Below are 21,485 nucleotides of genomic sequence, written 5' to 3' on the forward strand. Positions count from 1 at the left end.
AAAAAAAATAAAAGGTAAATACTAGATTTAAACAGCAAGCTTTGTAAAACTAAATACCTTTCAGCAAGTAACTGTGCTTTGCACTTGATCACCCTTGACTCTCCGTCTTTACTTTAGTTAAAAAGTGCTTACTGCCTTGAAGCTGCTCTTGGCCAGAGTCATAAGGCAGAGTTCTCATACACCCGAGTAAACTCGCCATCTTTGTTTAGCACCCGCTTGTTGTTAATCCTACACTTCTCACCCTTTAGCATCACCTGATCGGCTTAAAATTCTGACAAGCGTTGCCATGATATTATCATGATTTGTAACAAAAATACATTTTTTTCCTCTGTTCAGGTATTTTGCCTATTTTATTTATTTTTTTATTATTGTACTTTAGATGAAGGTTTACAGAACAAACTAGCTTCTCATTAAACAATTAGTACATATATTGTTTTGTGACATTGGTTACCAACTCCACGACATGTCAATACTCTCCCTTCTCAACCTTGGGTTCCCAATCACCAGCTTTCCTGTCCCCCCCTGCCTTCTAGTCCTCACGCCTGGGCTAGTGTGCCTGTTTAGTCTTGTTTTGTTTTATGGGCCTGTCTAATCTTTGGCTGAAGGGTGAACCTCAGAAGTGACTTCACTCCTGAGTTAAAACGGTGTCCAGGGGCCATACTCTCAGGGTTTCTCTAGTCTCTTTCAGGCCAGTAATTCTGGTCTTTTTTGTGAGTTAGAATTTTGTTCTAAATTTTTCTCCAGCTCTGTCCGGGACCCTCTATTGTGATCCCTGTCAGTGGTGGTAGCCGGGCACCATCTAGTTGTGATGGACCCGTCTGGTGGAGGCTGTGGTAGTTGTGGTCCTTTAGTCCTTTGGACTAGTCTTTCCCTTGTGTGTTTGGTTTTCTTCATTTTCCCTTGCTCCTGACGGGGTGAGATCTATGGAGTATCTTAGATGGTCGCTCATAAGCTTTTAAGACCCCGGATGCTACTCACCAAAGTAGAATGTAGAACATTTTCTTTATAAACTGTTATGACAATTGAGCTAGATGTTCCCCGAGACTATGGGCTGAGGGCTGTGGGGACCATGTAACAAAAATACATTTAATACATTCATCAACAAGTAACCAAATACCTGTGAAGGATCTTTAATGCACCACAGTACAGAGGAATTTAAGATGGCTGTTTGTTGAAGATAACTTGGACTGCTGCTAACACTTTTATCCAATTCTCCATTAGGATAGCACTGTCTCAAACATAAAAATACTATGTAAAGAACTGTTCACCATTCAGGGTTTCCAATTTTTCACATGCACCTTTTGTAATATTCTATGAATCTGTCTTTCACTATCTTCAAATAAAAGACAGTTTCAAAATGAAGGTGTTTTCACATTTCAAACACAACTCTTAAAATATATTGGTGTGGCACTGGCTCTGTAGAAACATGGGCAAATTGTAATCAATGTCACTAAATGGTACATAAAGAAACTGTTGAATTGGGGTATGTTTTGTTGTGTATATTCTCATCAACAACAATAAAATAAATAAAACTTAACAAAAGAGATGAAAAACATTAAGCTCATAATCTACTAGCAGAAATTATGCACAAGCTATCTTTGTTTTGTAATTTAAACGAAAATAAAAAGACATAAATAACAACAACAAAAATTTATTGAACTTTTGATGCTTCTGAGCCATCGATGCTGGATAAACCCCCAAAACGACTGCCTGGAGATAATCTTTAAAGCTTAGAACTTAAACCAAAAATATCCCCTGAAGTCTTCTTTAAACCAAACACTAGTTTAGCTTAACTAGTAAAGAATGTCTGCCTTGAGCATTGTGCTGTTTTAAGATCTATTTATATGGAATCAAATTGACAAGGCAACTTTAAAGGAAACTTGGGGAGGAGTAAGTTTATGTTAACAGGGGAGGAATAATTCATAAAAGGAGGATAAGAACAGTTGCACAACCTGAATAATGTAATCAATGTCACTGAATTGTACATGTAGAAATTGTTAAATTGGTTAACATTCTGCTGTGTATAGTCTCATGAACAAAAATAAATTATTTTAAAAATAAAACATTTATGGAGCATCAGAAAAAAAAAAAGGCTAAGCCCTAAGCAGTTTAATTGTAACTGCCCTGTCAAAAGCCCTAAGCAGTTTTAGTTGTAATAAAATGCTGCTTTCTTAAAAAAAAAGAAATATGGGCAAATTTATTTTTATTGGATTGAGTATTAGGAATATGGCACTGTCTCATCTACAACCCCTTTAAAATTAGAATTACCAAAAGTCAGGAAGAGTGATTGCTTCATGTCCCTGACTATCAGGAATTATGTCTCCTTCTCTGCCCTTTTCCCATTATGTAGCATAAACCTCACAGTGTTTGACAACTTAGTAACTAGGCAACTCTGGAAGGCACTCAATAAATAGCTGTTGAATTAATAAGCATACAAACATAAATCTTCAAGTATACCCAACAAAATAAAGCATAATAATTGATAATGTATGAAAGAACTAAAACCCTTTAGTTAGAGAAAGCAAAATGTGGTATTGGACTCTTTAGCTATATTTTACCTAATAAAATTTTATTTTCTAAAGCACCTATTAAATTAATGATTATCTAGCATTAAAAAAAAATGGAAAGTTAGGAGAATGAAAAGAAACCACAGACTTAGAGAAAATATTTGCAAAACAAATCTCTGATAAATGACTTGTATCCAAATTATACAAAAACCTCTTAAAACTCAACAATAAGAAAACAAACAACCCAATTACAAAATGAGCAAAAGATCTAAACAGACACCTCACCAAAGAAGATACACAGACAGCAAATAAGCCCGTAAGAAGATGCTCATCATCATGTGCCATTAACCCGTTGCTGTCGAGTCAATTCTGACTCATAAAGACCCTATAGGACAGAGTAGAACTGCCCCATAGGGTTTCCAAGGCACAGCTGATGGTTTTAAACTGCTGGCCCTTTGGTTAGCGGGGCCCTTTGATTAGCAGCTGGGTTCTAAACCACTGCGCCACCAAGGCTCATATGCCATTAGGGAATTGTAAATTAAAATAACAATGAGATACTACTATATACCTATTAGAATGGCTAAAATCCAGAACTCTGGTAACACCAAATGCTACTGAGAATGTGGAACTCTCATTCACTGCTGGTGGGATTGCAAAATGGCACAGCCACTTTGAAAGACAGTTGGACTGTTTCCTACAAAGCTAAACATACACTTACCGTAAATCCAGCAATCACACTTCTAGGAATTTACTCAAATGAGTTGAAAGCTTATGTACACACATAAAAATCTGCCCACAAATGTTTATAGAAGCTTTGTTCATAATTGTCTGAAGTTGGAAGCAACTAAGATTCTCCAAGTGTGGTACGCTCACACAATGGAGTATTAATCAGTGATAAAAATAAATGAACTACCAAGCTATGATAAGACATGGAAGAAACGTAAATATGTATTTCTAGGAGAAAGAAGCCAGTTCGAAAAAGTTACATCTGTATGATTCCAATTATATGACATTCTGGAAAAAGCTAAACTATAGTGACAGTAGAAAGATCAGTGGTTGCCAGGAATTGAGGGGGAAAGGGAGAAGGATGAAAAGGTAAATTAAGCACAGGGTATTTTACGGGCAGTGAAACTGTCCATTAGAAAATTCAGTTGACTCTACCTTTAAAATATCTCCAAAATCTTTCACTACTTTCATTGGCACCTCCCATCCAAGTCACCATTTCTTCCCACCTGGCTGGTTTGCATCTCAGGCTTCCTCCTGTATCCATATAGTCTATGTTCCACATTACTCTTCTGGAGAGTAAGTCAGATCATGCCCCTCCTCAGTGATGTCACATCGTGGTCAGAATAAAATCCAACATCCTCCACACGCCCTAAAAGGGTCTCCATGATGTGTTCCCATGCTGCCTTTAGAGCTTCTTGTCATGATACTGTTGGCCCTATACCTCTGCTCTGCCCTTACCTGTGGGATTTAAGCTGGTAGTTTTCTCTTCCTGGAATTCATTTCTCCCAGATGTGCACATAGCCCACTCTCTTGCTTTTTTCAGGCAAAGAAGCAATTGTCCCTTTATCAGTTGAGTCTTCCCAGAACAACCTATACAAAATAGCACACATGCTCCATATCTACCATAAATAACACTCGGCCTGCCTGAATTTTCTTCACAGCACTTATTCTATCTGACATTATATATTAGAATGAAATTCAAAGTGAATAGGGAATTTATCTATTTGTTAACTGGTAACCTAAATGCACATAACTGGTAACCTAAATGCCTATAGTAGGCACTCAACCAATGTTTACTAAAAGAGAGAATTAATGGTCCCTTAAAAGTATTGACTACCACCCACCTGTCAGCTTGTGTGTTGTTATGATGCTAGAAGCTATGCCACTAGTATTTCAAATACCAGCAAGGACACCCATGGTGGACAGGTTTCAGCACAGCTTCCAGACTAAGACAGACCAGGAAAAAAGACCTGGTGATTTACTTCTGAAAATTAGCCAATGAAAACCAATATCACTGCATAATATTTGTCTGCCTTGCTTGCTTTGGACACGTCATCATGAGGGATCAGTTACTGGAGGAGGACATCAGGTTAGTAAAGTAGAGGGCCAGCGAGGGTGAGGGAAGACCCTTGGTGAGACAGATTGCTACAATAGCCACAGTGATGAACATGAACATACCGACAATTGTGAGGATGGCTCAGGACCAGGAAATGTTTTGTTTTGTTGTACGTAAGATTGCCATGACTCAGATTCAACTCGATGGTAGCTATCTATCTAAAACGTATCGACAGACCAAGAAGAGAACAATAGGATATACCTGGGACCCAGGACAAAAACTCGAATAACGACAAGGGCACTGCCCCTGCCACTCACCAGTCTTGCTCCCAGCCTTACCTAAATGAGAGATTAACTCTGACAGTTTAACTTCTTGTGAAGTGTTGGATTCGCTATCATGGTTTACAAACATAGTGAATAAGTCAGAAGAGAGCAGAGAACTTACGTTCCTCACTTGCATCATCTCAAAGCACATATTACACGGTTCCTCATGCAGTAGACACTCAATAATAAAAGTCTGGAAGCAAAAGCATTTTTATTTTAATGGAGGGAAAAGAGGAATCAGGAAGACATTTTCTCATAATTTGAGCTTATGCAATTGGACAAACAGCGAAGGCAGACATTTGTTGAAGTAGGAGAGGCAGGCTCTTGAAACGTTCACAAAACACAAATTCCTAGTTATGCTTTGGATGGGAATGGCTTCATTTCAGGCATGTGGGGGAGAAAGGGTGGAGGGAAAAATGCTCAGACTATGCTATTTTTAAGTTATTTATTAAGAATGGCTATTTTGCCCTCTGATATTCTTGAACTGCCTAAATGTCAGGTTTCCATGTACTGCTGTCTGGATGCTATCAAAGGCACTGCTACGAGGTGATAGGAAGAGGTCATATGTTCATCTTCTCACATGCTGCTACCACGGCTGATTTTTTTAAAAGCTTTGTGACCTAGAAAGGAGATGTACGGAATGAATGATGCATGGACTGCAGAGAGCATAGGGCGTCATCAGTCTATTTATACCTCCAGGAAGGAAAAAATGAGCACGGGCAATGACTCTATACTCCATGGACTGAGTATGAAAAGCTCATCTGGAAGAAACAATAAACAACACAGCGAGGGAAGTATTTATGCTGTCAGTGCAGAATAGAAGGTGAAGCCATATTCTCATTTTCCTTGGTCTTTTCAAAATTCTATTTCTTTTAAAGAATTTTAAGTTGATCCTCTGCTGTTTCCTACCGCCATGGAAAGCATCCTGAGTCTGAGTTAAAGACACTGCCACCCATATTTCCAAAACTGGCTTCACGCCATACGTGCACGCATACTCACATTTGGCTGAAGTCTGCAACCATTTGGACACACTGTAAGTTTTGAGCAGAGGTTTTTGAGGCTTAAGAAAGTATTTGGAAAAGCCTTCACAGATACTTGTGTGACTTCAACTCCAAAAGGGAAAATAAAAAAATTAGAAGGTTTACACAGATTTGTACAATATGGTAGAGAAATGGTTTCCCCAAGGTATGTAGTGAACTTCTCTTAAGTGGTGAAATATTTCCAGGACAAAGCAGAGAAAAATCACTAGCGCCAGCTGTTGACACTTACTTCTTCATCTCTAGAAAATTTAATGTTGGGCTTTACCTGTGTTTCTAATGTATACAGTATCATATGGAGCCCGACAGAAAAGAGTTTCTGAAACTTACCCACTTTGCTCCTTCATAACCTATTTATTTGTGCCGTTTCTGCCAGACTGCTTTGCTCTTGATTTGTCCTTGGAAATGTTTTACCAGCCATGGTGATGGGTACGCTGACAATCGGCCAGAGTACGAGGCGTTTTCTAAGGCTATAAATCAGGTGTTTTTTAATGTGAAATTTACTGAGCCACATGGGGCTCAAACCTAGAGCCTGGATTCTTTAACACAAAATTATTTAATTTGAATATATGCAATGTTCATACTATAAACACTTTTCGTTTCTATTACTGCCCAAGTCTTCTCATCATTTCTAAAGCTGACAATCTAAGGGCATGCTGCACGCTTTGCCTGCATCTGCTGAAATCATGTTTGGTTTTAATTCACTGAGCATACCTCGGACTTCATCTTCAATCATTTTGTCACATTTCACTCCTTCCACCTCTTTAAAAAGGGTAAGGTTGACTCTTAAATTATTCATGTCAGAGAGAATGAATGATCTTAATTCTTTACTTTTGCAAACTCACCAGGTAACTTTTGAGCTTGTAAATGTTGATGATTTGTTGTCAAAACAATGATGATATTCTTAAAACACAATTGTGACTGATGGATAAAGTTAATGTACCTAGAATAATAAACTTCACTGACTGATTAGACTTCTCAGGTTGTAAATGAATTGATAAAAACCATTACAACCCATTTGTTTTTTGTGTTTGTTTTGCATGGGCTTATGAATTGAAGAGGAATGTTATATATTGTTCACATGTACTAAGTACCAGAAAGGAAAAATGGGGGTGTGTGAAGGCTTACCAGAGGAAAAAGAGATTTAATGCTTGATAAAGAGGTTAGGAGCTGGGGAAGGGGGACAAGGAGAGCAGGACAGATATGAAAAATCAGACACAGGTATCTTGAATTAATAATAGGTACTCTGTAAGTACCAATGACATATTGCATTGGGCAAAACTGCTTCAAAAGACCTCCTTAAAGTGTTAAAAAAGCGAAGATGCCACTTTGGGGACTGAGGTATGCCTGACCCAAACCATGGTATTTTCAGTCACCTCATAGGCATGTGAAAGCTGGACGATGAACAAGGAAGACTGAAGAAGAATTGATGCCTCTGAATTACGGTGTTTGCAAAGAATATTGAATATACCATGGACTGACAGAAGAATGAACAAATCTGTCTTGGAAGAAGGACAGCCAAAATGCTCCTTAGAAGTGAGGATGGCAAGACTTCTTCTCATGTACATTGGACATGTTATCAGGAAGAACCAGTCCCTGGAGACAGAATGATGCTTGGTAAAGGAGAGGGTCAGTGAAAAACAGGAAAACCCTCAATGAGATGGACTGACACAGTGGCTGAAATGATGAGCTCAAACACAGCAACAATTGTACAGATGGTTCAGGACCAGACAGTGTTTCATTTTGTTGTACACAGGATCACTATGAGTCAGAATTGACTCAACAGAACCTAACAAAAATAACTATAAGTATTTGTTGATTAATCATACAATAGAAGGGAAATGAAATATGTTGCTATATCATCTTTGAAACCTCTACTACATACAAGAATAGGAACTTCATTTTCTTGGGCTCAACAATTTTAAAGCTCTCTTGTCCTTTAACCTTCTACTACATAAACCAGTACTGTAAGGTTATCCCTCTTCCTGTTCTTTTCTTCCCTCATATTGCCACAGAGAAGCTAACTAAATGAACCTGCCTTTTAATGGAGATAAACCCAGCACATACAAAGTCAGTTGTTCTTTGGGAAGGTTGTAGAAGTATAAGCATTCAAGGAGGGGTGGCTGAGGCTTGAGCAACTTGGCAAATTTTCTAAGGGGCAAGAAAATAATTTTCCATACGAAAATCTGCTAAACTAAAAGGCAGACCAACAATTAATACTTTTTTCTCTTTTAAAAAGAAATCTCATCTTCATAGAATAACATTTTTGTGATTTCTATGTTCAATTTTTAACTTATGCTAATGCAGCTCTTTATAATTGTCAATAAATTACTAAGAGGCAAAAGAAAGCTGAGAGACCTTCTTAGACATATTTAGCTAACATGTAAAATGGAAGGAGATATTCTTATTGCACAATAGAAACAAAACACAGGCAAAAACCATGTACTTGTGAAAATGCTTGGATCAAACAGACACTTCTGTTAGATCTCCTCATTTTATATCTATATACTTGATCATGTTGACAGCCATGATTCATTTGAGAAAATAATGAGGTTTTTCTAAATAATTCATGTTCACTAATAATTCTGGCTTATCTATGTCCTTAATTTATCTCATCCAAAACCAAACCCATTGCTGTTGAGTTGACTCCAACTCATAGAGACTCTATAGGACAGAGAAGAACTGCCCCATAGGGTTTCCAAGGCTGTAATCTTTATGGAAGCACACTGCCACATCTTTCTTCCATGGAGCAGCTGGTGGGTTTGAACCAATGACCTTTTGCCTTTTTTGTTGTTGTAGTAGTTTAAATGAAGTTTACATTTCAAGTTAGTCTCTCATGCAAAAATTTATACACACATTGCTATGTGACCCCAATTGCTCTCCCCATACTGTGACAGCACACTCCTCCTTTCCACCCCTGATTCCCCGTGTCCATTCAACCAGCTCCTAACCCTCTCTGCCTTCTCATCTCCCCTCCAGAGAGAAGCTGCCCATTTAGTCTCATGTATCTACTTGAGCTAAGGGGCACGCTCCTCACGAGTATCACTATTTGTCCCACAGTCCAGTCCAATACCTGTCTGAAGAGTTGGCCTGGGAAATAGTTTTAGTTCTGGGCTGATAAAGATTCCGGGGGCCAAGCCTTCTGAGGTTCTTCCAGTCTCAGTCAGACCATTAAGTCTGGTCTTCTTACTAGAATTTGAGTTCTGTACCCCACCTTTCTCCTGCTCCATCAGGGACTCTCTGTTTCATTCCCTGTCAGGGCACTCATTGGTTGTAGCCAGGCACCATCTAGTTCGTCTGGTCTCAGACTGATGAAGTCTCTGGTTTATGTGGCCCTTTCTTTCTCTTGGGCTAATACTTTCCTTGTGTCTTTGGTGTTCTTCATTCTCCTTTACTCCAGGTGGTTGGGACCAATTGATGCATTTTAGATGGCCGATTGCAAGCTGTTAAGACCCCAGACACCAATCACCAAAGTAGGATACAGAACATTTTCTTAATAAGCTTTGTTATGCCAATTGACCTAGATGTCCCCTGAAACCATGGTCCCTAGACCCCTACTCCTGCTACTCTGTCCCTCAAAGTGTTTGATTTTATTCAGGAAACTTCTTAGCTTTGGTTTAGTCCAGTTGTGCTGACTTCCCCTGTAGCGTGTGCTGTCCTCCCCTTCACCTAAGGTAATTCTTGTCTACTATCTAGTTAGTGAATAACCCTCACCCTCCCTCCCCACCCTTGTAACCATCAAAGAATGTTTTCTTCTGTGTTTAAACCTTTTCTTGAGTTCTTATAATAGTGGGCTTATACAACTGAACCACTGACCTTTTGGTTAGCAGCTGAGTGCTTAACCACTGTGCCACCAGGCTCCTTACTTACATCCTCTTAAATACCAGGTAGTCAAGCGCCTATATCCAAGCTAGGGGTGAGGACTACAGTGATACAGTTTAATAATGTCCGTACAAGGAATAGAGTAAGATATTTTCTTCATTACTACATTGACACCAAATGTCCTTCCTCAAATCAACTTCAATATAACTTCTTGCAAAAGTAAAGAAAAAACTGCAATTATTGCTGACATACTCAAATTAAAGGTGAATGAATTAAGAAAAACATTATGTTTTTATGAAATTGTGTAGTCCTATAAATGAGCACTTCAATGTGGAACTTTGATTCATCCAAACTCTGCTCATTACCATTGACTAATGAATTCTGAACAATGTCAATGATACATTGCAAAGATAACCCATTTTCTGTGACACTTCTTTTTTCTTCAACATTATCAATGGACAAGAGAGTTTTAACACATATTTGTGCCCCGTCACTAAATGCTTACATTTATTGAGTTAAGTTGAAATATGCATTTTAATATTTAATGTTTTAAAATGAAATTCAAAAGTCGCATAATCGCACATCTTAAGGCTTTTTTAGTTTGTTTTAATTTCTGAACTACTATATTTGACTACATTTTTACAAACTGTGAAATTGGACTATATGAAGAAGAACGGGGCATCAGGATTGGTGGAAGACTCTTTAACAACCTGCGTTATGCAAGTGATACAACCTTGCTTGCTGAAAGTGAAGAGGACTTGAAGCACTTATTGATGAAGATCAAGAACTACAGCCTTCGGTATGAATTACACCTCAACATTAAGAAAACAAAAATCTTCACAACTGGACCAATAAGCTGTATCGTGATAAAGAGAGAAAAGATCAAAGTTGTCAAGAATTTCATTTTGCTTGGATCTGTAATCAATGCCCATGGAAGCAGCAGTCAAGAAATCAAATGATGTAGGGCTTTGGGCAAATCTGCTGCAAAAGTCATCTTTAAAGTGTTAAAAAGCAAAGATGCCACTTTGAGGACTAAGGTGCACCTGACCCAAGCCATGGTGTTTTCAATTGCCTCATATGCATGTGAAAGCTGGACAATGAATAAGGAAGACCAAAGAAGAATTGACACCTTTAAATTATGGTGTTGGCGAAGAATATTGAATATACCATGAACTGCCAAAAGAACAAACAAATCTGTCTTGGAAGATGTGCAACCACAATGCTCCTTAGAGGCAAGGATGGAAAGACTTTGCCTCATACACTCTGGACATGTTATCAGGAGGGACCAGTCCCTGAAGAAGGACATCATGCTCGGTAGAGGGTCAAGGAAAGAGAGGAAGATCCTCCATAAGATGGACTGACACAGTGGCTGCAACAATGGGCTCAAGCATAACAACCATCGTGAGGATGGTGCAGGATCGGACAGTGTTTCCTTCTGCTGTACATAAGGTTGTTGTCAGTCGGAAACGACTCAACGGCACCTAACAACAACAGGAATGATCATAAATTCCAAGAGATTCAGTAAAGAGCTAGCCATCAATTTCTGATCTTGTACACACTGCAGTGCTATTCGCTAAATATTTCTAGTCGTGCCCCACTTTCTTGCACTTCCCAGCCCCCTTGATGTTTAGTGAGTTTACTGAAATGTGTATGTCACTATCAGGCTGAAGTGCAAAAGAGCCAGTAAGTAATTTACTATGCTCTCTTCCTCCTGCCTGCTTAGGTGACTGTAGAAGCATGTGTTAAAGGGACTTCCTTCAGCCTGGGTCTCAGAGTAACTGTGATGAGCACAGTCTTCCTACCAACCTACCCAGACATAAAGTATAAACAAGAGAGTTCTTTTTTGTTATAAGCCATTAAGGTTTTTGTGGTTACTGCAACCAAACTTAGCCTAAGCTGACTAATACACAAATTTAGTTGTGATTACATATCATAGACTGGATGTTTGGGAAGAAAAAACAAACTTTCATTAAATAATTTAAAATGCCATTTTAATATAGAATATGTCATGTAGATGACAAATTCCATTTTGATGTAGAATTGCATGTCTGGTAATGAATTTTTAAATTTTGTATGAAATAAAAGGGTCAACAAGTGCTTCAATATTTAACAGTAAATGAGAATAGTGGAAGGGGTTTGAGGGAGACCAGAGGTGAAGAAGGATACTCCAGAAGTAGGCACTTATCTACGAAAATGCAGAAAGAAATGAGAGGTCAAGATGATTTCAGAAAATGACAAGTAGTTCCAAATGAAACCACAGAATCAGTATCACTTCTTATTTATCCGTGTATATCCCCACTACAGTACTTAGTATACTGTCTTCTTGGACTTACTGATCCCTAATATTAAATAATTCAAGAAATCAGATCTGATTTAACGTATAATAGACTGTAATTTATTAGTATAATACTTTCTCTTATAATATTGTATATTCATCAAGTGTCAGAAACAACAACTAATCTCACACAGCTGGTAGTTTTCTCCTTTCTGTTACCTATAAATATTCAAACGTTTAGATAGGGTAAATCATTCTGACATGGCACGACATGTTCATGAGCAATCCTAAAGGAAAATGTACACTTTCTGATTAAAAACCCCTAGCTCCTCTATTTCAGGACAGAAAAAGAAAGCTAATCTTCCACAGTTGGTCAAATATCATTCTTCACTCCCATAGCTATAAAAATGTCACAAGGTAGATAAGAATCCATATAAACAACTGACTGTTTTCTTTTTTCCCAATCTATACCACCAAGTAAATCTAATGTTCTTTGATACCCCTTGTTTATGCTGCAGTAGACAAGCATTCAAGAAGTGTTATGTAAGTGATGGGACTTATTGAGAAATAGATTTGCACCTGAAAAGCAACTAGCCCAGAAGTGTAATCATTACAACCTGAAAAACATATGAACCAGCTCAGGCTTCTTTTTTTTAAGTGACCAAATAAAATCAAAAGAGACTTATAAAATAGTCTTGCTTACCATCCTGATTGCAACTTTTTTGAAATAGGCTTTGACCTTTAATCTTCCCCCCGTGAAATTTTCACTAGAGCCAACCCCAAGGAACCCACAAGATATTGAAGTCATCCCACCGATTTCTTTTTCATTTTAAGCTACTTTGGATTTTAAGGTTTTTTGGAGGGTAAAACTTAAAAGATTCAATCCTTTTAAAATAACTGTCTTAAACATGCTCAAAGAGCTAAAACAAAACACAAAGAATTCAAAGGTGACTAGGGTGTACTCAAAGAGATCCACACCAAGATCCTTTATAATCAAACTGTCAAAAGCCAAAGACAGAGAGAACCATGAAAGCAGTGACAGAAGCAACTCATCACACACAAGGGATCCTCAATACGATTAAATGTCGATTCCTTCTAGAAACCATGGAGGCGGGAGGACAGTGGGATGATACTTCTAAAGGTGCTGAAATTAAAAACAAACAAACAAACAAAAATCCTGCCAACCAAGAACTTTATATCCCACAAAACTATTCTTCAAAAATGAGGGTGAAGTTAAGATATTCTGAGATAAACAAAAACTGAGGGAGTTACGACTAGACCTACCCTACAAGAAAAGCTAAAAAGAGTCCTTCAGGTTAAAATGAAAGGACACTAAACAGTAACTTGAAGCCCATACGAAGAAATAAAGATTTTTGGTAAGGTAATTACACGGGCAAATAAGAAATCGAGTATTGTTGTACTTTTAGTTTGTAACTGTCTTAGTCATCTAGTGCTGCTGTAACAGAAATACCACAAGTGGATGACTTTAACAAACAGAAGTTTATTCTCTCAGTCTAGTAGGCTAGAATTTCAAATTCAGGACATCAGCACCAGGAGAAGGCTTTCTGTGTTGACTCTGGAGGAAGGTCCTTGTCATCAATCTTTCCCTGGACTAGGAGCTTCTCTGAGCAGGAACCCTAGGTCCAAAGGATGCGCTGTGCTCCAGGCGCCGCTTTCTTGGTGGTATAAGGTCCCCATGTCTCTCTGCTGGCTTCTCTCTTTTATATCTTAAAATAAATTGGCTTAAAATACAATCTAATCTTGTAGATCTCATCAATATGACTGCTGCTAATCTATCTCATTAACATCATAATGATAGGATTTACAACACATAGGAAAACCACCCTGGATGACAAAATGATGGACAATCACACACGACTGGGAATCATGGCCTAGCCAAGTTGACAGGTATTTTGGGGGGGAACAATTCAATCCATGACAGTAACTCCATTTTATATGTCCCACTTGATTCAAAAGACAAATGCATAAAAATAATTGTAAGTCTATGTTATTGGGCACACAACATGCAAAGATGTAATTTTTGAAAACAACAACAAAGGCTCTGTCCTCCGCCTACCCTGTTCTGTACACTATTGAAATTACGTAGTTATAATTTGGAAATTTATTTTTTAAATAAAAACTAACTATCCTTTGTAAAACATAAAAGCAGGGCAGAATAGACAAAACAAGTCACTTTAACTTTTCATATCTCATCAGAAATATTAACTCTTTCCATAAATATCCATTGCATAGGCTTTCTCTCACACTTATGAGAGTCCAGCTTAGTTAAATTTCTTTGACTCTTATGTCATGCTATAATTTTTTAAATCCTTATTTTTATAGAATGCACAAATAAAAACCAATCAGAAACAATGCAAGTAAAAAATGTAATGATTGATTTTGAAAATATATCCAAATAGAGAAATTACAAATTTATGTATAATTCACTTAACAAAACAAAACAAAAGTTGTTGCAAAAGTAAAGTTCTATTAGGTAGCTCTGGCTGTCTGTTCCTATTTTTTTCCGGACTAATTTATGCAACATCCTGATGTTTAAAACTCTTTTGTCATGAAAAGTCTGTCTCTAGGGTGAGGGGAGGGGGTATGTCTCATTTTCTTTTTAAAGTTATAATTCAAAACAGATAGTTAAAAAATATAATAAACTTCCTGTGCTTTGCAAACATTTTGAATTATGCAACATGAAACGACAAGATAAAGACAGAAATGCACATTTAAAGTAAAAACTTAGCAAATGCCCTTTACCCACAGCATTTACTATACTGTCAAATCAAAACATTTTGCCCTGTGACATAAGCAGTCAGCAATATTCAGTGATCTGAATAGTTTCGAGTGCAAAAAATCATGCATCAAATAGAGTTATTTGGTTCTTTTCAAATGCTACCATAGTAATTTAAAGATTATTAAGAGATGATGATAATGATGTTCCCTTTCATTAAGTATAAAGAATCAATACTATGGACCATTATAAAATTTTATTCACGTTTCTTTTTTTCTATGTTGAGTAGAAGATAAGGTGATATAAATTTTTTAAAAACCTCATAATCAATGTTATATGTGAATATTAGAATAAAAATAAGTTTATATTATTTTTCTAACTTAGTCTTGGCCTCTCCAACAATCAAATCTCCTTATTGTACTCAACCTACTCCTTCCAAACCTACTTGAGATGGATGAGGTTTTTAAAGCTCTGTTGTCATTTATGGAGAGTTACCCATTACCATTAGAAAACACATTATAAGGAGCCCTAGTGGTGGAGTGGTTAAGCCCTTGATTGCTAACCAAAAAAGGTCAGCAGTTCAAATCTATCAGCTGAGCTCCTTGGGAACCCTATGGGGGTAGTTTTACTCCGTCCTATAGGGTCACTATGAGTCAGAATCTACTCAACGGCAACAGGTTGTTTTTTTTAACACAGTATATAGAAAAATTATATTTTGAAACATTTTAAGATTTAATTTTTCTCATTTTTGAAGCCAACTTAAAAACAGAACACATTAAGTGACAAGAGAATCCAAGAACCAGGGGTCTGGCTCACCAATTAAAAGAGGTTACTTGACTAGAAACAAGCACATCATCTACAGACTTCAGTCATGTTACAGGAAATATGCTAACTCTGTACATGGAACAGTCATATACTATGTTATGAAGATATTAGGACAGAAAGCTAATTATTCCAACATATTTCTACATTATGGAATATGTCTAAATGCACACCATATTTATCTGTACTATAGTTCGCTTTGCTTTTTAGATGAATGACTTTTGAACAATATTTCCTCATATTACTGAAGTGCTAAGTGCAATGTCAACATCTGAGAATAATTATTTCTGTGAATTCACATAACTTTGGAATGCCGAGAAATGTATTTGGCTTAAGACACATCATGACAGTCATGAGAACTCCGCCTTAACATTATACACAGCGGAGAAATGACTGTGTGGTTAAAGCCTTATAGTAAATACTCAAAAACTGGTTGTGTCGAACATACATTGAAATTTTAGGAGGCCGAGTTCCAGTGGGTAGTTAGGGGCTTCCTTAAAAAAGAAATTGGGGTAACTTGATGAACTCTGGGGAAAATGAAACTAATTCTTTCTAGCAATATGCTCTACATCTAAGAACAGGGAGGCTTTTTTTCTAGAAGGAGTCAGATATAGGACATCCCAAAATAGTCTTCAAGTTTTCAAAAGCCTTGGATGATCCTGCTTTGGAAGACAATCGTAATGAAATGATTACCTGCCTTGATGGGTAGCCTTATCTGGGAAAAACTTTTTTTTTTTTTTTTTTTCCCTAAATAGAGGTTTAGCTAAAACTGAAAAAAAAAAAAAACAAAAAATAATATGAGTAGCAGGGTGCTAACTCTCAATTTAGGTCATTTCCTAAATGACCTCAAAAGGAAGTCTATCATCATAAAATGTAAGCTGAATGAGCACAAGTCTCTAGCTTCCACATTTTCCCAGGCATCTATACTATCACTAGCACATAGTAGGGGCACATTTAATATTTGTTGAATAAATAAATGAATGAAGGCTGAGTCAAGTACAACACTGGCTTCCAAATGCTGGCCGTGACAAAGTTATCACTAATCTGCAGCAAAATCAGAATAATTAAGGAGTAAAACTTTGTCCTAAGCCATCTACTAATTCTAGTCTTGAAGTAGAACATTAATAGCATAGTCCAGATGTGAAGTTAATACTCAAAGGAATCACACAGCATGGAGTGCAGGCATTCCCCTATCCCAATAGTGGGCACAAGAGAAAATGATCTTAAATTTTACCCAGGACCCCAGGCAAGAGGGAAAGAGAAAGGAGTTACAATAGTTGTAATGGCAACGGACGAAAGACTATAAATTACTTCACCTGTTCGACAATGTTCTAAAGGGAAGCTAGTTCAGTTCTATCTAATACTAAACTTTGCTAAAGCTAGAAATTAGGACTAATTTGCTATTGCATAGAAAAAGTTTGGTTCTTAGATGCAGTACTAATTCCTACTCTCAAATATGCATGTGGTCTTTCTTAAGAATTTAAGTCTCACTTGGTATCAGTTGGAGCCCTGCTGGCCACAGTTGTTAACAGCTCAGCTGCTAACCAAAAGCTTGGCAGTTCAAATCCACCAGCTGCTCCTTGGAAATCCTATGCGGCAGTTCTCCTCTGTCCTATAGGGTCGCTATGAGTTAGGATCGACTTGACAGCAATGGGTTTGGTTGGTCTCAGTTAAATCCATTCTTGCCCTCTACAAGTGAAAACAACAAGGTATTTTTATAAAATACCCTGAAGTCCTGAGATTGTATGTCTCATGGAATTTAGAACAAGCAGAGTAAAGCAGCATTATTCACTATCTCAGAGAGCAAAGGTGACTAGAAACCAGAATCCTAGAGATGAAATCAGACATATCTCCTGATAAATTCCCAGTTCTTCTGACTCTCTGCCCCTCCCCCCTAATCCCAGGCACTATAACTGTCAGTCATTTTTGGTCTGTTATTGCAATATGAAAAAGTCTGACTTAAGCACCATAAAAGTCTTGGGAAAAAAACATTTTTGTTCACTGGTGGGCTCAGGGGACTGATAGTGGAATATGAACCTTTCACCCCTGAAATGGTTCCTTGGGAACAGAGAGCAGCCTGTTTTTATCACTATAAACGCCCCTCCCCGCCCTGCCCCCCCAAAACCACCACTGTTGTCCACAGGTGGTGCTAGAACACCTAGCAGCAGCCATGGTGAGTGTTATCGCACCAGGAAAGAGTCCTTTGAAATGACTGGGGCAGTTTTAGATATCTGTCAACTCTAGTAATGAGCAAACTTTGCATATGAATCACACTGGGATTTTGTTTAAATGCAGATTTTAGTAGTCTGGAGTGGGGCCTGAAATTCTACATTTCTAAAAGCTCCTAGGTGATGCTGAAGCTGTTGGTTCACAGACTTCACTTTGAGGAACAAGGATTTATCCCACCTCTATTTACATAATTTAATTCGAGGAATACAACAAAACTTCCTCCCCACCCAAAAATCTCACTCTTGCCCACCTAGTACAATACCAGAAATACCCAAATAAAACAGGAGTTGAGGAAGAAGAAAGTAAACTTCAGTTTCCCTTATTTTAACTTGTTTGCCCCGATCCAACACTGTATTGTACCAAGAGTCGTTAGAACATAGTTGCAGTCTCAGATCTGACCAGTTGAAGCTTTGTACTTACACTACCATCACTTCTCATGTGATCCTTACAATCATTGTGAGCTAAGTAGAACAGATATAACCACTATTTTAGAAAAGGAGATAACAGATTGATGGAGTTAAGCTACTTACTCACGGACTCATAACCGGTGGGAGTCAGATCCAGGAGTCATACTTGTTTCCTAACCCCTAAATCTAGAGTCTGTCCACCGAAACAGTGCATTTTACATCACTCATCTTTCCCGACCTCCCAGATGAGTATTCTTTGATATTGCTACACCAGTGTTCTAGCAGTTGTACAACTGAAGAAAAAAAAAAAAAAGGAATATGGAGCTGTTGGGTTCAACATTTAGTATATGCCCTAAATGAGTTGCGGTTTTTCGTTTGTTTGTTTGTTTTTTAATCTGGAAGATAAGCCTAAAGTCAGCTGAATGACATATAGCTGAACAGAATAATTAGGATTCTGAGGATCTGATTCAACAGTAGAGAGGTGTTTTTGATCAGACTGAATACAAATGCTAGTTATAGAGCAACAACGTTACCACTCCGGTGAAAATACTTCAAAATCAAGAATCCCAGAGTGATTCCACAGCAACAAGGAAGGTGATGGGAACTCCCTATGACAGAGTGAGAAATGAGAAGTACTGCCTATCCTAGCCATTCTCAAAAACAGGCTGTTTCTGGAGTGCTAGTATAAGAGCCCCCATGTCGTTAAGGTTTTCTTTCCTGCTACTTCCCCAGCACCCAGAAAAATTCCTGGTATATAGAAGGTACCCATTTCTGTCCAGTCGATTCCAACTCATAGCAACTTTATAGGACAGAGTCGAACTGCCCCATAGGGTTTCCAAGGAGCAGCTGGTGGACTCGAACTGCTGACCTTTTGGTTAGCGGCTGTAGCTCTTAACCACTGCACCATCAGGGCTCCAGTCTAGTGGAGTAGTGGTTAAGAGCTGTGTCTAATAACCAAAAGGTCAGCAGTTCGAATCCACCAGGCGCTCCTTGGAAACCCTGTGGGGCTGTTTCGACTCCGTCCTATAGGTTTCACTATGAGTCAGAATCGACTCTACGGCAACGGGTTTGGTTTGGTTTGGTTCTGGTTTCATGGGTTTTATATAGAAGGTGCTGCATAAATATTTTTTAAATTGAATGAATAATTTGAATCTAATTATAATAACAATACACAATGTGATAAATGTTAACATTTATTTAAATATGTGATACCCTCATATCTTTTATAAGTAGATTGTTTTCACATTAAATGTTGTTTTGAAATGTTTAATCTTTGGCAGAACTAGAGACACTTGACTCTTTCCAAACTAACTAAAAATTACTCTTTTGAAGCTCTTCTGTCTTCCCAACGCAATAAATCCTACTCTGCATAAACTCTTTATTGAATCAAATAAGAGAAAGAGCAATGGCTCAAGTTTATTTCAAGCCTACTCTTCATGGTACTGTGGGAATATAATTTGTGATTTTCTTTCAGATCTTGGCTCAAGCAGCATTTCATGGGAGAAATCTTTTATAGGCTTTATAGCATCATGTACCTCCCTTTCATAGACCTAATAGACTTCATATACATACAGACATAGACATACTTTAGCTGACTCTCCACTAGACTATCCTCTTTCTGAGGGCTGGTATCGAGTCTTCTTTTCTTCACAGGTGTATCCATTGCACCTGCCGGGTCATGATCTTTACCAGGTCTAGGAGTTACTGAAAAACTTTAAATTAACTGCATTGCAAATGCATGCACCCATCCAGGTCCACAGAAAATCTAGCACACATGTGGTAGCCATCAGCAAGAACAGGTAACAGACAAAGCTATAGTAAGAGACAGAAACTAAGCCAAGGTGCGTAAAAAAGAAAAGGTGGCCTTCAAAATTCAAATCTTGATTTAATAAATCAACAAAGAACAAGTACTGTAGTGATATTTAAAAATAGCATCAATGTTATACATTATTTTTAACAATGTGAGAGCCTCATACCACCTGCATCATGAACACTGAGACTCAGCTAGAACAAATCAAATACAAGGTAAGAACTGATCCCAGAATGAAAAAAAAAAAAAAACATTTCACCCAATTTTGCTACTAGCAATTTCTTAAGAATTCAATATTCATCAAAGTGGAGGTTTAGGATCATCTAGCAATTTCGTCTATGCATGCTCTTTCTCCAAACCATCTATGACAATTATCACCTTATGGAGCCTGTAAACAGGAAACAGTCTATGAACAATGAATTTGAAGGCAAAATTGTGACAGAGAAGACATGAATTTCATCTGTGGAGGCACATAAATGCCTTCCCAATGGCACATACTTTTTTCAACCTTACTAAAATTACCACTTGGTCTATTTTTAAATTTTTTTTTTTTTTTTTTAATGCTGTTCTTACAATTCTGATACTGAAATGTGGTACAATATTTATAAAAGGTTTTATTAATTGGGTTTTGGATTTATTAAAAATATACTGCAGGGTGAATAAACTGGAAATAATGAACAGCTGTCCTGACGGAGGATTAAATAACCCAAACACCCGCTGCTGTCGAGTAGATTTCGACTCATAGCGACCCTACAGGACAGAACAGAACGGCCCCATAGGGTTTCCAAGGAGCGCCTGGTGGATTCAAACTGTCGATCTTTTGGTTAGCAGCCAGACTCTTAATCACTACGCCACCAGGGTTTCCAAGAGTATTATTAAGTGTTAAAATTTTGTTGTTGTTGAGAATTATACAGCAGAGCACACACCAATTCAACAATTTCGACCTGTGCAATTCAGTGACATCGATTAAATTCTTCAAGCTGTAACCATTTTCACTCTTCTTTTCCAAACTGTTCCTCCCCAGTTAGCATAAACTCACTGGCCCCTAAATTTCCTACCTATTCTTTTGAGTTGATGTTGTCAATTTGATTCCATATAGATAGCTCTTAAAACAGCACAATGCTCAAGGCAGACATCCCTTACTAATTAAGCTAAACTATTGTTTGGTTTAAAAACTTCAAAGGATATTTTTGGTTTAAGGTTTAAAGATTATCTCAGGGCAAAAGTTTCAGGGGTTCATCCAGACCCTCCTGACTCTTGTTATTGAAACCTGTTACCAATGATTGTTAAGAAAGACAATTAAAATGTAGGATCACAGTTTCTGGCCAATCTGAAAAGGCTAAGCTTTCAATGGTTTTATCCATTTGTAATGTTAATATATACTGATGACTCTGTAATGGTCTTTGGACTCGGGCAGACATAGCTCTAGCAGCTTGCTTGTCCGTTTTCCCATT

General features: G+C 37.7%; 1 protein-coding gene and 2 long non-coding RNA genes across 5 annotated transcripts in view; all 3 read right to left on the reverse strand.

Annotated features, from left to right (window-relative positions):
* The window catches only part of PDE3A (phosphodiesterase 3A), a 369,019-nt gene that overhangs the window by 280,991 nt on the left and 66,543 nt on the right, over positions 1-21,485 (reverse strand). The window lies entirely within an intron of this gene.
* The window catches only part of LOC111819225 (uncharacterized), a 77,886-nt gene that overhangs the window by 12,443 nt on the left and 43,958 nt on the right, over positions 1-21,485 (reverse strand). The window contains exons 1-4 of one of the 3 annotated variants that reach the window (XR_002822969.1): positions 9,746-9,930; positions 5,014-5,085; positions 3,972-4,103; positions 1,118-1,228 (exon numbers count right to left, since the gene is read on the reverse strand). This is a non-coding gene — a long non-coding RNA (uncharacterized LOC111819225). Of the gene's footprint in view, positions 1-1,117; positions 1,229-3,971; positions 4,104-5,013; positions 5,086-9,745; positions 9,931-21,485 lie in introns of those variants that run through there. The other 2 variants (XR_002822970.1, XR_002822971.1) reach the window with 2 other exon arrangements.
* On the reverse strand, positions 17,204-20,221 carry LOC111819226 (uncharacterized). Its single transcript, XR_002822972.1, has 3 exons — positions 19,808-20,221; positions 18,345-18,514; positions 17,204-17,274 (listed from the first exon to the last, which is right to left on the reverse strand). It is a non-coding gene; the product is annotated as an uncharacterized LOC111819226 (long non-coding RNA).

The sequence above is a fragment of the Trichechus manatus genome, unplaced genomic scaffold (assembly GCF_000243295.1).
Source record: "Trichechus manatus latirostris isolate Lorelei unplaced genomic scaffold, TriManLat1.0 scaffold00320, whole genome shotgun sequence".
NCBI classification, from domain to species: Eukaryota; Metazoa; Chordata; class Mammalia; order Sirenia; family Trichechidae; genus Trichechus; species Trichechus manatus.